The sequence below is a fragment of the Amblyomma americanum genome, chromosome 8 (assembly GCF_052857255.1).
Source record: "Amblyomma americanum isolate KBUSLIRL-KWMA chromosome 8, ASM5285725v1, whole genome shotgun sequence".
NCBI lineage: Eukaryota > Metazoa > Arthropoda > Arachnida > Ixodida > Ixodidae > Amblyomma > Amblyomma americanum.
In genome coordinates this window covers 77,579,635-77,595,658 of record NC_135504.1, presented here as the reverse complement: position 1 = coordinate 77,595,658, position 16,024 = coordinate 77,579,635, and the positions used below count along the sequence as shown (strand labels likewise).

The following is a 16,024-nucleotide window of genomic DNA, read 5'->3' as shown; positions in this document are numbered from 1 at the left end:
AAATAGACCCGTTAGCGAACACAGCTTCGTAATACGGCGAAGTGGCAATGAGCGGAGAGTATACCCACAAGCTATAGGAACAAGACATCGATTAGTTAACACCAACTTTGAACTCTGTATGGCAGCGATTCTTTTTCTTTTCCTCTCTTTTTTGCATCAATCCGGTTTACACAGGATGTTTGGAACACCATGTAGTTAGAACACCAGAATGCCTGATATAACGCCTAGGTCTCTACCGACGAACAGATGTGCTACCCTTGTGCTTTGTGCCCCCAGAGCTAAATTTCGAACCGGGAGGCACTGTGCGTTTTTTTGGGCAGTGAAGGGGTCCGGAAATCTCGATCACCTGGGGTTTTTTAACGTGTACTGACATCGCGCAGTACACGGGCCTCTAGAATTTGGCCTCCATCTACATTCGACCGCCACGGCCGGGATCGAACCCGCGTCTTTCGAGTCGGCAGCCGAGCACCACAACCACTGAGCCAGAGCGGCGATTGCCACAATTATTACACACCTTTAGTGTGCCGTGTACCTTGTTACCCTTACCGGGACCGGAGGACCGGGTGTCCGCACGCGAATCCGCATGCGCGAATCACCTTGACAGTGCCAGATGGCGCCTGGTACACGGAAGCTAAGCACGCGCCTGCCGTATCGGGACCAATCAGTGCGTGCTCTCTGGTGGTGGGCGGGCTCGTGCTTCTCCGGTAACGGTAACGTAAAGACGGTACACGGTAAGCTAGCGAACTGTCGGCATAACCACAAAGAAACATATCCGGCACTGTAAAGACTGCGGAAGTGACTAAGAAAAGGCCACCGTGATAGCTATCGAGGAACAAATGAACAACTGTAGATGTTGGAAAAAAGGGCTACTGATTGTGTGAACGAGGGGGAACACTGAGAGGTGAACCTCTGCCTGTTCAACACTCGTGCTCAGGCACAAACGGCCCTTGCGCAACGCTCCCCGCTGCGCTGTCTCCGCCGCCGATCTCTAACCACGTGAGACTCGAGATCGAAACACCCAGCGGAGTGACATATGATGCCTGATGCTTCTGCTACAAGTGTCATGACTTTCACTGAAAGGGCCATAGGACCCATTAGTTATAATTACTTGCTGTCTACCGTGAACAATTAACGGCCGAGTGAAAAGGCATATTTTGTCGCTGTGTTTTCTCTTAGGCTGGTGGTTGTTGGGGATGAGGCTTCAATCCCATCGCAGGCCACCAGGGATGGGGATTAAATCTCTCCGAATGGAGAATCCCCAGTTTTGATTCTCATGCTTGTAAAAAGATAAACAAACCCTACTGTACAGTTCTGCTCCTTAACGGAGTCCGACAACGCCCTTCGGAGCCGGGGCCTGCGGTGCTGAACGAGTAAGCCAACTCAAAGGCCCCTGCATCTCCAACTCTTGTGGCACCGGCGGTGTTGAAGCGCAATCCCCAACACTGATGGCCTGCGATAGTATTGGAGCCCCATTTCTAACATGGTACAGGATACCGAATTATGAATGCACAGATAGAGACAAAGGACGACAGAACTGGAAGACACGCCAAGGCAACAAAAAGAACGATGCATTTTGGATCCTGCGGATTCTCTGCAAACAAGCTAATAAAGAAATCAGAGTGCCTGGTCTATGCTGCGAAATGACTTGGAGAGTTTCCAACAATTGTATCTAATGGTTATTGAAGCTGACGCTTTCGCTGTCGTTCTGAAGGTACATTCCGTTGAGAAGGTATACTTCATATCTGCGGCTGTGCAAAAGGCCTAGGCGGACAAGACAGCTTTGGCGCTTCTGGACAAAGTGGCCCTTCAAAATAAAGCGAAGAGTTCTGACGTCGAAGGCAGAGAAGTTGAATGAAATTTTTTCTGTGCCCTAAACCGACAAAGCGCTAGTCTTGGCCAATTCTGTCATGCTATGTCTTTACCTGCGCTTTCAAAGTTTGGTGCATTGTTTTAAATAAAAAACTGAGTGGGGTTTACGCTGGTGTGTGGAAGCAAAAGACCCGTACCTGGTTGCTTGCGCCTCCCAAGTCCTCTCACTGGCTTCTTCACCCTCCTGAAATAAAGATAAAGGTGTTCGCTGGAGAACCTACCAAGCGACAACAATGCATAGGCAGTATTATGAACCCAACGTCACCACAGAAAAAAACTTGTTTTTTTGATAGTCTGCTATGCTTAGCCGTGGGAATAAATATTATAATTCAAAGATGGATGATGGCGGTCAATGCAGTCCAGGAAAAATACAAGCATTTTCTCTCAAATCCTTACCCTCCGCCATACCTGGAAATTAAGCGAAATAAATTGCGTACAAAACCGTTGTATTATTCCTACTGAGCATACTGGCAAATAAAAAATTCAAGGCGAACGAAAGTTCTGTATATTGACGATTGCAAACTTATCACCGCGCAAATGCGCTAATATTTTATTAACTGGCGTTCGCGTTTGAAGTGTGCATACTAAATGTTGTTTAGCTTTACCATCTCAGTTTCAGGCAGTCAATGATAACTAATTTTTTAACCACATACATAAAAAAGTCGTGCAGCCAGAAAAAAAAATCGCCCAAGTGCACGTTCGGCCAAAAAAAAAATTAAGTGCCCAAGCTGTATACCATGTACTGTTAGGTCTGCATAGTATACAAGATTCCATTCTTTTTTGTAGATCGATACAGCAGCTTCACTAGGAGAAAGAGCCGCACTCCGCTAACAGGCACACAAGAATCAACAGATGAAAAGCTAAATGCAGTACACAAGTACGGCATGCCAGTAGTTTTGTTTCCAGAACTATAGTCAAGAGAAAGGTTAGTTCTATGCAGTGAAATGTCACGATTTTTAGGCAGCAAAATTTACGAAGGCTTGCTCTATGATCGCCTGGAGATGTGGTTTCTATAAATTATAGTATTGAGGCCCTTAGCGAAATAATCTGAGTACATTAACATACCGCTAGAACCAGGTCTGGTAACCCACAGCAATTATAGCTGTGCAGAGCTGTGTCATGGTTGCCAGACTTATGGGGAGAGATAACTGCGCAAAAACATTTCGATAACGTGCTCGCATTCGACAGCCGCGGCCGGGATCGAACCCGCCTCTTGCGCGTCATCAGGAGAGCGCCATAACCACTGATCCACCGCGGTCATGTGACATTCTGACGCTATCAAAACCTGCCCGCCGTGACAGGTACAACCGACCAAACGTATTGAAAGGTCACGTGACCTTTTGACACCGTAAAAGTGCCCACGGTGGATGGTGGCAGCCTGGTATAAAATCTGATGAGCCCCAAAATTTGGAAGCTGACCCCCCCCCCCCCTACTCCACCAGGAAAATTCCAAACGGCCCCCAAAATTACGCCCACTCTAGAAAATGAACCATGCTTATGATTAATCACGGTTAGTTGGCGGAGTACAGTTGACTAATGCATCGGATTACTTTAATTCTACAGGATAATCAAATGGTAGGTATTTAAACATTCTAGAAGGGGCTGCCTCATGTATATCGTATAACGGCAATAGAACATTTTGCGACCGTAGCTTTGGCGCGAAAATCGCAACAACATTACACTAGACGCCATAAAAGGGAACCGTAATGATTTTGCATTTTCTCCTCTAAGAATGAGGTACACAAAGCTCCTAAATTTTTCCCATTTTTTATGAAGACCCAAAGTTTGATTCATTTTTTACTTGCTACTCTATACAATTTTTGTTGAGGCACAGCAGTACAATTTAGACACCTTCTACTTCTTATTCTCCTCTTGTTAATTACCGCAGGAAGTCCACATGGTGCTGTAAACACCGTCGTTTTTATGTTGGTCATCCAACACTGAAGATCGATGAAATGGAGTTCGTGCTATGAATATTTCCGGCAAGTTGTGAGGTGAATAAAATACTTCCATTGCCAAACCACTGCAGCTCAATTCGCAGCCGCTGTGCACTCATTCTAAGCAACGATCACTCACCCGCCGACTGCAGTGGAAGGAACGCTGGGTGGCCAGGTTCCCTGGACGGGCATCCACACGCGACGCAGGTATTTCACACGAGGAAGCGGGCTTCGGATTCGTCTCACCTGCACAGGGTAAATTCCACCTGAGGATTTCTCACTCAATACAAAATCAGCAACGATGCTATGACTACTATGTTAAACGTTTTTTTAAGGATCAAACAGCCCTTGATTCTCTGGTGCTTAAAAAGAAACTGCGGAGATTTTTTGTTTGCACGCAATGGCTGATTAATGTTGCTAATGTCTTTCTCAGTAGAGTAAAGGAAAGCCTTCATGCTTAGTTTTACCCATACATTTGGTCTTTTTTTACCCAAACTTACAACATAAGTCATTAAAGTTCCTTTACATCAGCGAAATCTTTAAACGGGAACAGAAACTGCCGCGTGAAGTGCGGAAGGCAGCTTTGTGTGACGTCGGCCACGGCGCCACTCTTGGGAAGCGAGGAACTTGTGCGAGATTGCCGTGCTGTGCCAAAAGCCAGTGGGCGACAGAACAGCATGCATACAAAGACCGACCTTTTCACGGTTCTGTCATGATGTACTCGGACAATAACGGCTGCTTAGCCAACTTTAGTATAAATGGATCGCCGTCTATACCGATGACCCATCGCCAAGAGAAAAGAGGTCTCACCAGGATTATCAGCCGTTCTGAGCGGGAGCACTCAGAGGTGACGCCTACTTAGAGTCACTGGATGCTGCTTAGAGTGACTACTCCTGCTTAGCATTTGCGTTCATGTATAGTGACACCTGTGCTGTTGAGCGGATGCTGGACGTCGTGACTGCTTTATGGTGATGATGATTATGGTTTTTTATGGTGCAAGGGCATCTAAGGCCAAAGAGCGCCATGACCCAAGGTATTTTTTTTTCTCAAGGCGGGGTCAAAGACCCATTTTCAAAGCATTTCACCGAGCACCAGACCAGGGGAAAGCTTGTACCTATTATATCACCGGGGGGTACCCGGCGGCATTACGGATCGAACCCCGGGCCTCCCGCATGCGAGGCGGATGCTCAACCACTTAGCCACCGCTGCGGTGACTGCTTTAAGGGCATGACACGACAGTGCGTAGAGTTAATGCCCTAGGTCCAGAATTTCTCGTTCTTTGCCTTACATTCATAGATCTCTGAGTGTTCTCAAAGTGGTGTAGCGGTTAAAATATACGCCACTGCTCGGCACGTAGCTTTTCCAAGCACAGCCTCCGGTGGAGCGTCTGAGACCCAGGTTGCTCTTCGTCAGCAATGCCTCTTCACCTGTCTTTCGTTTAACTGACGCATTCCAAGGTAGGCAGTTAGCTCACAAGGAAGTGGGCAAGTTGTCATGACGTCACATGGTCACGTGACATGTTTGACAGGCGCCACATTTCATTTGAGTGCTTGTGCTGCAATGTTTCAAACGGTCGCCGATGCCAAAGCTGTACAATTTTTTTCTGACATGAGGGTAGTAACAGTAAGATTAAAATTAATTCTACGGATCGCTTGCATGCGGCCTTTCAGGCAGCGGTTATCAATTGCTCTAGATTCGCAGCACGGACTCAGCGCTTGAATGTCAAATTGAGTTTTAATTGAAACGAAAGGCGGAGACCAGTTTGCACACATAAATTACTCGCCCTACACAAAAATTCCTCTTTCCGGTGACAGCTTACATAATAAAAACAACAGAAACAAATCGAAGCCTATGAACGCTGTAATCACACCCAAAAATCCTGGACAAAATCATTTTTGAACGGGAAAGCGATTAAAACCGCAATTTTTTCACATATTGTAAGACCTCGCTATAACAGTCAATATATCCGAAAATCTTCCGTCGGCAATCGTGTTTTTTTTGCTATCGTCGTCCTTGCCGTGTCAACGGCGTTTCCCATTGGTTGTCTACGGCAGTCTTAACTGTTCAATGAAAGAGTTGGAAAGTCTCACCCGCAGACTGTAGTGGAAGGGACGCTGGGTGGCCAGGTTCCCTGGACGGGCATCCACACGCGACGCAGGTATCTCACACGAAGGAGCGGCCTTAGGCTTCGTCTCACCTGCACAGGGTAAATCCCACCTGAGAAATCTCACTCGTAACAAAATCAGCAGCGACGCTAAGACTGCTATGTTAAATGTTTTTTTAAGGATCAAACAGCCCTTGGTTCTCACTGCTAAAAAAGAAACTCCGGAGATTTTTTGTTTGCACGCAATGGCTGATTTATGTTGCTGAGGTCTTTCTCAGTAGAGTAAGGGAAAGCCTTCATGCTTAGTTTATCCCTTTACTCATACATTTGGTCTTTTTTTTACCCACACTTGGGGAGTACTTCTTTAAAATACCTTTACATAAGCGAAATCTTTAAACTGGAACAGGAACTGCCGCGCGAAGTCCGGAATGCAGCTTTGTGTGACGTCGGGCGCGGCGCCATTCTTCGGAAGCGAGGACATGTGCGAGAATTCCACGCTGTGCCAAAAGCCATTCGATGACAGAACAGCACGTATACAAAGGCCGACGTTTTGTTCACGGTTCCTGCTCGATGTACTCCGACAATGACGGCTGCTTAACCGACTTAAATATAAATGGATCGCAGTCTACCGATGATCCATGCATCGCCAAGAGAAAGGAGGCCTGATCAGGTTAATCAGGCCTTCGGAGCGGGAGCACTCAGAGGTGTCGCCTACTTAGAGTCACTGGATGCTGCTTAGAATTACTACTACTGCTTAGTATGTGAGTTCATGGTTGAGTGACACCTGTGCTGTTGAGCGGACGCTGGAAATCGTGAGAAAAAAAATGAAGGGAACACAGAAGTTCCGTTTAAAGGGTATGACACGTTAGCCTAATGAGTTAATGCCCATATATCCAGAATTGCTCATTCTCTGCTTTATATGCATAGATCGCTGGGTGCTCTGATACTACCAAGTGGCGTAGCGGTTACAAGATGCCCCACTACCCCGGAACATTAATGCTCCAAGCACAGCCTCCGGTGGGACTCGCCAGACCCACGTTGCTCGTCCCTAGCAATGCCTATACACCAATCATGCGTTTAACTGACTCATGCCAAGGTCATACAACAAGGCCATACAGAGGCTGGTTCACCAGTTTCCGGGCCCAGAGTATGAGCACAAAGAAAAAGTAAGGCACAATTGCTTCGGGGACGGTGACCCAGCAGCCTACACGGAGTACTACAAGGGGCAAGAAAATTCTGACCTGGACAGGCCTATAACCAAAGAGGAAGTCTACGTAGCAATTAGAAATACCACTAGGAATACGGCTGCAGGCGCAGACAAGATAGAGAACGCGCTGATTCGCAACCTTAGTGATGAGCTGGTAGTCGAACTTACTGACTACCTCAACAAGCACTGGGCGGTGGAGACAGTACCCGAGGAGTGGAAGTATTCGGAAGTAGTGATGATGCCAAAACCGGGAAAAAACTGCAAGTAGAAAATCTTAGACCAATCTCCCTCACGTCATGCTTAGGCAAGCTATACGAGTGGGTGGTTACTATGAGGCTGCAAAATTATATGGAGGACAACGAGCTGTACCCCCGCAGCATGTTTGGATTCCGCGCTAAATTATCGACGCAAGACGTGCTCCTACAGCACAAGGAGAAGATGCTCAGCAACGTTCTGTGGAACGGCGAACACGTCATCATGGCACTGGACATTAAAGGAGCCTTCGAGAATGTTAGCCACGAAGCCATCCTCACAGGAATGGATAGCCTGAACTTTGGGAGAAGGATTCATGGCTGCGTCAAGGCCTTCCTCTCTAACCGGACAGCAACTATCGGCCTGGAAGAAGTCAGATCTGAGAAATTTCGCACCCCAAACAAGGCAACTCCTCAAAGGTCGGTCATCTCCTTCATCCTCTTGAACATTGCAATGATCGGGCTAGCAAGACAACTCGAACAAATTGAAGGCACACGGCCCGCCATGTACGCTGACGAAATTACGTTATGGGTGAACAGGGGATCGCTCAGCGAAAAAGAAGAATGTCTACAAAAAGCGGCCACCTGTGTATAAACCTATTTTTTCACCAGGGGCCTCGCCTGCTCGACGGAGAAGTACGAGCTCCTAAGGGTGTGGCGAGGCAAACAAAATCGAATGGTCCCTACAAGCGATGAGCTCAAACTCAACGCATATCTCGAGGGGCAACCCATTCCGGAAAAGGCAACCATTCGGATCCTCGGGATGTGGCTTCAGTCCAATCAGCGGTGCAATCATACTCTGGCACTGCTGAAGACTGCCACCATGCAGGTGACCCGTATGAACAGCAGAATATTCAGCAAGAGACACGGCATGAAGGAGATCGACACACTCAAGCTAGTCAGGAGCCTCGTGGTTAGCAGAGCGGTGTATAGCCTTCCCTGCCACAATTGCATCAAGCAAGAAGAACAAGCGGACGCCATACTGTGAAAGGCGTACAAAACTGCGCTTCACCTGTCGCAGTGCACATCGGCCGAGAAACTGCTAGCCCTGGGACTGCACAATACGTTCAGTGAACTGATAGAAACACTACTATGCTCTCAGGCGCGTAGGTTGATGCAGACCTCCACGGGCAGGGTGCTCCTGCGAAGATACGGCGGCAGCAACACGATCCAAGAGATCGAAAGTACTGAAGACATTCCGGACAAGTATCGCAGTACACTGCGAGTCGCACCGATACCCAAGAATATGGACCCGAATCTGCACAAGGAGCGTAGGGAAGCAAGAGCGGAGTACGTGCCAAAAACCCTGGCAAACAAGGACAACACAAGGTATACAGACGCAGCAACGTTTGACAAAGGCGAAAGACAAAGCAGCAGAGCAGTGCCATCGGTGGTTAATTCGAACCTCAAGGAAATAACCAGCGCATCACTACAAGACTGCACGGTAGTCGAGGCCGAAGAGGCAGCTGTAGCTCTGGCAGCACTGGAGGGCTACCGATCTGGCAGATCCATAAATAAAAACGGACTCTCAAGCAGCATGCAGTAATTATACAAACGGCAGGATTGGGCACAGAGCATGCCACATATTCTGCTCAAGGGACCCGGGAAACAAAGTTCAGCATACCATAATCTGGGTACCAAGGCACACTGGCATAACAGGAGAACAAGAGGCGGATAGGATAGCTGGATGGCATACCAACCGGGCATCCGACACATCCAGCCGTGAGGAACCCGAGTCAGTACCCATGGCCTACTCAGATATCGCAAATTATTATAAAGGGGTCAGACTGAAGTATCCACCCCCACATGAGGATGCTGTTGCATGTCGACAGCTGCAGACGGGCACTTTCCCGAATCTAAACCTTCTTAATAAAATGTTCCCTACGCAGTATGAGGCTAGGTGCCCATGGTGCGTAGAGAAACCAGATTTGTACCATATATCATGGGCCTGTAAAAAGATTGAGCCTCCAACTATCCATAGAATAAAAAACCCGAGTGCAGAGCAGTGGGAGAGTATGCTTTGCAGCGTAAGCTTGAAAGGTGCTTAGTAGAGCGAGCTCGCGAGATGGCCATACTCAGTGGAGCCCTGGACTAGGGCACCAACCCTGTGAATGAAGGTGGAAGACGTCATTGGAAGAGGCCGCCTGAAGCCGCGAAGATCTCTTGTCTAGAGCTCAGTAAATGTTTTTCCGATCCGATCCGAACCCCAGCAATGCCTCTAGACCAATCATTCGTTTAACTGGCACCTGCCACGGTAGGCCGTTTGCTCACTATCCGGGAGCAAGCTGTCATGATGTTACAAGGTCGCGTGATCTATTAGACAGGCTGCACATTCTATTTGCGCGCTTGGGCTACGAAGCTTCAAACTGTCACCGATGCCAACGCCGGACAATTCTTTCAGACATGGGGATAGTAAGTCTAAAAAACAGGGTTATTCTACAGACCACTTGCATGTAGCCTTCTAGGTAGCTTCTCAGCATGGACTCAGTGCTTTGAAATAAAATTCATTTTTGATTCAAACAAAAGGCAAAGGCAAGGTTGTACAATTAAATTACTCGCCCAAAACGAAGTACCCCTTCCAGAGGCACTTTACCTAAAAAAAACGAAAAAAATCAGTCTATAAGCGCTGTAATCACACACAAAAATCCTGTACGAAATCATGTTTAAATGGGAAAGGGTTTATGAACGCAACATTTTCACATATTGTAAGGTTTCACTACAACAATAAATTTATGATGATTATGAATTTTTATGGCGCAAGGGCATCTACGGCCAAAGAGCGCCATGACACAAGGTATTTTCCATTTTCAAGGTAGGGTCAGAGACCCTTTTCCCAAGCATTTCACCCCAAAGAAGCCGAGCACCAGACCAGGGGAAAGCTTGCACCCTTTGTATCACAGGTGGGTACCCGGCTGCACTGGGGATCGAACCCCACACCTCCCGCATGCGAGGCGGATGCTCAGCCACTTGGCCACCGCTGCGGTTAACGATCAACATAGCCGCAGATCTACCATCACCAGGATTGCATTTTTTTGCTATTGACGTTCTTACCGTTGCCAAAGGGGTTCACCATTGGTTGTCTATGACAGTCTTCACTGCCATAGAATCGATCATTAGCTAAATTTCCATAACAGTGCCTTATGTTTTTAATATTCAAACTTTTTCTCCAAGCACGTTGAGCTGGATAGACTGTCTATAATCTCAAATATAAGCTTTCTGAGAACAAATAGTGATCCTTTCGAAAGAGGCATTTTCTTCCTACCGCATTGGTGAGAAATTTGTCATACACAGCACAGTGTCTACACTGACCACTCTGAAATCAGCATGCAAACCTCACCAAAACTGCTGAAAAAAGCAAAACAATACCAAACAAAAACAAAAACATGAAAAAATTGGCAGTGATGTAACTTGGCTAACCCTGTAATTCAGCGAAAAGCAAGCACGCGTGCTAAGCGTTTAAGGCTGGTCCATAGCAGCTCCTCTTCCCGCTCGCGACAACCGTTCTATATATAACCACACGACCACGTGGCTATGACGTGGCATCACATGGTCTTACGACACCCCCATCGGATGTCATCACGAGGTTTCACATCACTCCGTCGATTGTTAATAAGGTCAAAGCTCAACACAAAGGTCACCCAATGTCAAAGGTCAAAGATCAGCTCAAGCTCATGGGTCAAGGTGAGGGTGTTAAGCGTTCGACACCATAACTGACCGACATATGGTCATACACGGCTATCCTTGGTTGGGCTGAAGGTCGTTCTAGGTCGTTGTGCTGCCTACACGATGACTGCTATACCTAGCGTAGTGGAACGTTTCGCTGGAAAACAAAGCAAACGACCCAACAACTAGATACAAACTAGACACAAGGGAGTGTATTGATCAGTTAGAAATTAGAGAACGGTCCATGTATGAAAGAGTTTCGGACGCTTACCATGGGCTCTTTTCCTTGGTCCGACATGCGGTGCCGGAGCATGGCAACCCGGTGACATTCTCGGCACCGGGCTGCTTCGGGAAACGCCTCGCCGCACCGCTGTCTCAGCCGCCGATCTCTACTCACGTGATACCGGAGACCGGAACACGCAGCGGCGTTACACATGATGCCCGATGCCTCTGCCGGTGGTCTTCATGACAACAAAGAAGCTGCGTCCTCTTCCTTGGCATAAATAATAGGATAAGCACGGTTAGGAATTGTACCGACGAATTGGTGAAGCGTAGTTGCTGTTCACGCTAGTAGCAAGAAAAAAAAACGCGAAACCTTCAGTACTTATTTCGCCTTACCCACCTCCGGTGTTGTGATCGGTGCAAGAAAAGTGATCACGCCCCTCGCTCTCAACGATAGCACATTTCTTTGACGACTTATTGAACGAAGAAAGTCCGCTTCGCACGCACAGAAAAATTGAACAGTTAAGAGAGCTTCGAAGTACGGTGAAGTGGCAATGGCCGGCGAGTACTCGCAAGCCAGGAACAAGATATTAATGAGTTACCGCTTTAGACTGTGCGTAGGTTAACACGATCTTCGAACTCAGTATGGCACCAATTGTTTTTTTTTTCTTTTCCTTTTTGCATCAATCCTTTATATATAGGAAGTGCTTAACACCATGTAGTTAAATACCAAAATGTCTGATAAAATGCTTAGGTGTGCACCGACGAACAGGTGTGCTACATTTGTGCTTGGTGCTCCCGGAGCTAAATATTTTTGTGTTGCAATTGACTAACGCAGGTTAATAATAATAATATAGCTGCAAACTTACCTGTTAGGTTCCGGTTGCTGCAGGAGAGTATTCGGACGCCAGCCACTGCGGGGCTGGCGGTGAGGTGCGGCAAGGAGTGGCGGCGCTGTAGGAAAGCAGTGAAATGTATTCGGGTAAGTTATGAAGACTAATTATTGTGAAAACCTTGTTAATACCAAGTAGCGCTGTTCAACATTCCAACATTTGATTAGGATAAAAAGTGAACATTATTTCAAGCCGACATACCATAATCAATAGGGGGACCCGAAGTCACAGTCAGAAATGGGACCTGCTATATATTGGTGTAGATAAGGAAGCTATCGCCAAATTCACGTGAAGGGTTATATCTTCGAAGCCTTAGCGCTGCCTCCCTTCGATAATTCATATTGACAATGTAAATTTAATACAGTGATGTGAATCCCACGTATTTTTTCATAAATATGCGAATAGATGTTCCAGCATGTATACCTCTATTTGATGTTGATGTTCCCATTTAGTGCACAGGTTACTATTTGATATCCTTATAAATTGACCGGTTCTCTGCTAAGACCGTTTAGATTCAAACAAGACACCAAAAGTATTATTCAGGGTTCCACAGACAATCGAACAAGTTTTAGTAGCAGCCATTTAAAATGACGCTAAACTGAAGCCCTTTGAAATGTGCCTTTGTTCGCCATGCTATCTGACAGGATCAGGATGAAAAAAAACGCCAAACCATAAGCGGCGCCGCTACAGAATTCAACAAGTATATGAAGTCGAAAGCCTTTAATGACTCATACTCGCGTCCTTCCGTTACATCCTAGGTCACGTGACCGTGTCCGTCTGTTGTCACTTTGATCACAACCGGACCTGTAAACTTGAGACCTTGTCACGTGCCGGAAGTCTTAACTCGGGAACTAAAAAGGTTAGGAGAAAAACCACTGAAGAATGGTTGCTTCAGATGGAGGGGGACCGCACCCAACCCGCAACACGGCGAGGGAGCCATTGTCCAGTTGCCGTCTTTCGGTAGGGTGTAATGCGAACCTGGAGTGCATCGCATGTGTGCACCGAATTGCAACCCACCTGCTACCTCCCACGCGTATGCCGAGCTATCTAAATCACTACGACACAGCTCTGGTGCTGGTACAGGATTTAGTTAAGATTTATATACAGTAATGATAATCAATTGAATTCTAGTGCAGCAAATTAAAATTCACATCAGTACAATGAGTCGTGAACGGCTTTCGCCTTTTCGCACTTAAGAGATATCAAAGTGCCTAATTCGAATTTTTTCTATCCATGTGAATTGAACTTCTTCCAGCAGGTATTCCAATTATTTTTATCGGCTCTCTGCGTATATCCTCCACATATATTCTCTGTACATACTCCTATGTCCAATGTAAGAGTTCGCTATTAGGCGGGAGATCCGCAGTCGCAAGGCTTGAGAGTTTAATTTAGGGCCCAAAGGAACCCTAAAGGTATAATTTTTGCGTTTATGCCTGTAGATGCCACACACATTCGAGGAAAAAAGGTCGCTCAAGGAAGCTGACTGCATACCTAGATTCAGCTGTATATGTATTCAATGTTTGTGCCAGATGGTTCATTGACTACACAGATTAGTAATAAGGCCGTATCGATCATGTGGTCGAGAGGTCAATTACCTGGCTCTGCACGCGTCATGTAAAGGAGGCGATGACCAAGACACCTCCCGGCGTTCTTGCCCTGAAATTTGAGCAACGAAAACGAAAAAAAGTCCTGGCTGTGCTACAAATCCTATTGTTTCAATCCTACGCATCCGTGATTCAAGAAACTACAGAGGGCAAGACTGGACCAAGGAAGAAGCGACACTCAAAGCGCTGTGTTTGTCCGCTTCTTCCTCCTTCGTCCAGTCTTGTGCGCTGTAGTTTCTTCAGAAATATGTTCGTATCGGCTAGGCCCTGTTATCATTCTTATCTTCATCCGTTTTCATCATGAAGAAGGGATCCGTACCCTGTTGCCCGGGTCTCGGTTTTTCAGACCGTTTTAAACCCACTTGTGATTTCAGGTAAACATTTGCTGAGGAACAAAGCCTTAAAATAACTTCAGGTAAACACGGTGCATTTTCATCTAGGTGCTATAGTGATGAATGGGGACGAATATCAATTCTTGGTTGGTTGATTAGTTTAAGGCACGGGATATCAGACTAGAGTGCAGACTCTACAAAGATTGTTTATGGTTTATGGGCATGTAACGTCAAAATGCGATCCAGGCTACCAGGGACGCCGTAGTAAAAGGCTCCAGAAATTTAGACCACCCGGGGTTCTTTAAAGAGACCAGACATTGGACCAAGCATGCTTTATCGGAGAAAGTTTGCTAGGTCATGTGAGAGGCGGCTGGATTAGGCTTTGGTACTGGTAGAACGCTCCCGCACCACTGCCGATCCGGCGGTTCCAGAGTACGCGGCGACGGGTATCTTGTCCAGATTAATCTGCAAACGTAAGCATGCGCCATGGCATGCGTGGCGTTTGCAGTCTGCTTCGTGGCTATCATGCATTTAGGTGCTGCCAACCACCGCGGCGAGCACGCAGATAATAATAATAATAATAATAATAATAATAATAATAATAATAATAATAATAATAATAATAATAATAATAATAATTGGTTGGGGGAAAGGAAATGGCGCAGTATCTGTCAGGTATATCGAACCAGTAAGGAAAAGAATAAAGGTGGGAGAGAAAGAAGAAAGGAAGAAAGGGGTGCCGTAGTGGAGGGCTCCGGTATAATTTCAACCACCTGGGGATCTTTAACGTGCACTGACATCGCACAGCACAAGGGCGCCTTAGCTTATCGCCTCTATCGAAACGCAGCCGCCGCAGCCGGGTTCGAACCCGAGTACTCTGGATCAGCAGCCGAGCGCCCTAACTAGTTTGCGGCGGGTAAAGATCGTGTGCGTGCATTCAATAGGAGGTATTCACGTGACGTCATCCGCAAGAGGAGCTAGTGGCCGGCGCGGCATTCGCCATGTTGGTGGTCGCTCGCGCGGCAGCCGCAGCATTTACCTCGCTTGTGATGTGTGAAATGTGAGTGTATTTTGCGTCTCGCCGCAGATCATTTCTGTCCGACCGGTAACACCATGTGACTGAGTGGATACGCCGTGAACTGCGCGAAGCAGAAAAGAGCGGGCACGCTGAAAATGTTACTTTGTGGAAACGTCGACGCGGCTGCCGTGCGTTGAATTCACCGATATTAAGGTCCGCCTTGTGCACTGCGTAAGTTTGCCGACAGGCCGAGGAATTAATTAGGATGCAAATCTATGGGAGGGTGTAACTGCTTGACAAGCGGTCGACCACACATCCGTGCTGAAAGTGCCGACGGCCGAAGTGCCGTTTTTCACATAGGTGAGTAGTTAAACATGTCTGTTCGTTTAGCTAGCTTAACTTGTCATCTCTGTCTGCTGAAAGTGACGCGTTACTACTGAATGTAGCGGAATCGCTGCACATCGCATTGCTGCAAACCGGCCTACAGATTCCAGGTCTTGTGCACTGGAAGCAACGCTACGTTCCTACAATAAAACCTGCAAAACATTCTTGCTATGTCTGCCATTCGTGCTGCGAGTGCATGACAGTATTTGCTCGACAATTTTATCGCGTAAATAAAGCAGCTATGACGCAATATGCGTTTTTGCTGAAACAATGAGGCTTCGGCAGTTCGCGGACTACAACCGCTGGAAATATGAGTTTCTGCAGCGTCCGTTTAGGAATATGGGTAATTAATCATGTGCTGTGTTATCCACTATGTGTGCTGCATGAGTAGCTGACAGTTATGAACTGATATTAAAAGCTGCAAGTCCTGCACATTCTTGCGTGCAATGCAGCCGGCCAGTTTTGCTGCCGAGTTGCGGCACGCAGCTCGGTTAAATTACGACACAGAATTATGCTGCAAACTTGATGCACAATACTGTT

At 46.9% G+C, this 16,024-nt stretch overlaps 1 protein-coding gene across 1 annotated transcript in view; it reads left to right on the top strand.

Moving 5' to 3' along the window:
* LOC144101946 (uncharacterized) overlaps positions 1–16,024 on the top strand; it is a 156,835-nt gene that overhangs the window by 92,562 nt on the left and 48,249 nt on the right. The gene's annotated exons all lie outside the window — the stretch shown is intronic.